At 45.8% G+C, this 2,296-nt stretch overlaps 1 pseudogene; it reads left to right on the plus strand.

Moving 5' to 3' along the window:
* Positions 1 to 565: 565 nt before the first annotated feature.
* On the plus strand, positions 566 to 684 carry LOC124778067 (annotated as a pseudogene).
* The last annotated feature ends 1,612 nt before the right edge of the window (positions 685 to 2,296 follow it).

Raw genomic sequence — 2,296 nt, forward strand, 5'->3', positions numbered from 1 at the left:
CAAGTAACTCCTCGCCATAACAGGAGTGACTCATGAGGAAACTCTTCAGTTTTGATTTGCCTGTGGAGGGGGTGTTGGGGATGCTGATTGCAGCTGAAGTCACGGCTCGAGCTGGTAACTGTGTTGGATTACGAGCTCGTGACTGGCTGCAACATCAAATAGCTGACACCCCATGTAGCCCTTTCAGTCCACCACAGGCCCCAGGCGCACGTGCGTGTCCTGTCACAGGTGCTCTGTATGTAGGCAGACCTGTATACAGTCTAAGTACGCCACTCGGGACACAGGAGTTTTAGCTTACTTCGATGCCTGCACTCATGCAAGATTCTTGCTGGACTGCTCCCGCTGATGGTGCAGGACAGGTACATGCTGTGGAAGCTGTCGATTGCATTCTTGGTCAATGTCATCATCAAGGCCTTTAGCCTTCAGCACACAGGACGAGTTAGCTAACACTGACGTGGCAGTCTACGAGTGTGTTCACTTCCTGTTGTTTCATGTTGAGGAGCTATTTCATCACGTGAAACACAAAATAAGTTCTGAGATATTTCAGCAACGTGACATGTAAAGTGCCAATGGCTTTACCACAGTGGTAACACTGGTTCCCATCAGATCACTGAAGTTAAGCGCTGTCGGTCTTGGCTAGTATTTTTATGGGTCATCGCCCGGGTCTGCCGAGTGCTGTTGGCAAGCGGGGTGCACTCAGCCTTGGTGAGGCCATTTGAGGAGTTACTTGACTCAGGAGTAGCGGCACCGATCACGAAAACTGGCAACGGCCAAGAGAGCAGTGTGCTCACCACATGCTGCTCTGTATCTGCACCCTATGACGCCTAAGGGCTGAGGATGATACAGCGGCCGGTCGGTACCGTTGAGCCTTCAGGCCTGTTTGGACCGTGTTCGTGTTTGTCTTTGTCACGTAAAGTAGAACCAATAGGAAGCAAAAATGCTACCCACGTCACAAACAGAAAGCTTGAGGCCTGCAAACAGCAAGATGTTCAAAAAATGGTTCAAATGGCTCTGAGCACTATGGGACTCAACTGCTGAGGTCATTAGTCCCCTAGAACTTAGAACTAGTTAAACCTAACTAACCTAAGGACATCACAAACATCCATGCCCGAGGCAGGATTCGAACCTGCGACCGTAGCGGTCTTGCGGTTCCAGACTGCAGCGCCTTTAACCGCACGGCCACTTCGGCCGGCACAGCAAGATGTCATACTGCATTTGTCAGAGTTCAGTAGAAGCACATACTCGACGGATTTTATATCATATCTTACACCCCATGCATATATGCTGTTTCTAAGCACCAGCACACCGCCAGCCGGTGTGGCCGAGAGGTTCTAGGCGCTTCAGTCTGGAGCCGCGCGACCGGTACGGTCGCAGCTTCGAATCCTGCCTCAGGCATAGGTGTGTGTCATGTCCATAGGTTAGTGAGGTTTAAGTAGTTCTAAGTTCTAGCGGACTGATGACCTCAAATGTCAAGTCCCATAGTGCTCAGAGCCATTTGAACCAGCACACCTAATGTATCGAGAACGAGTCGTTATTGCTAGGATTTGTCATAATAAAACTGGGCAAACGTCATATTGGCGATTAAGGAATTTTCTAATTTAGTTATTATTGCATTATAACTCGATTGTTATCAGTTTAAGGCAACGGAACATTAAAGATTCCTAGCAAATGTATCGTTCCTATTAGGATTTTTATGATCAAATGTAAATTAATAACATATCAGCGATTAAAGCATATAGAAGAGTATAAGATAAAATCCAAAGTCTGTTAGAATGTAGCCGCAGCCTAGCGCAGTATGTAGAGACAGCCTATTACAGTTCGCATTAGGTCGGTGTAGTGTTTGAAGTCTGCTGTACTTCCTTTTTTTGCGGCTTCGCGTTTTCCTTCTTCAGAAGGCTGTAACAAAGAATGTGCCACAGAGAAGTACAAGTCACTTATAAATATTAAAAAGTGACAACGAAATTAATAGGAATACTTTCTGTTATACTTAATGTTACGTAATTATAAGTGCGTTCTTTGGCAGGATAGAGTTTGCTCGATTTGGTCAAATTTTATAAGCTATGTCTTTACTGACTGGACTTGTGTGTTTCCTTTTTCTCTTATTGCATTTTCATGGATACTGAAGTTTTTATTTATGTATTAGCATATGAGCAAGGGAAGAAATGCGCTAACACAGGAATTTTACACGTGTCCGTTTTCACGAACAAACTGTATTGTTTGCGAGCCAAATGAAGCTGACAGCTGCGCTGGAGAGCACTGAGAACGCAAAATCACGTTAACCAGCTCGTCCTGTGTG

Source organism: Schistocerca piceifrons, chromosome 2, assembly GCF_021461385.2.
Source record: "Schistocerca piceifrons isolate TAMUIC-IGC-003096 chromosome 2, iqSchPice1.1, whole genome shotgun sequence".
NCBI classification, from domain to species: Eukaryota; Metazoa; Arthropoda; class Insecta; order Orthoptera; family Acrididae; genus Schistocerca; species Schistocerca piceifrons.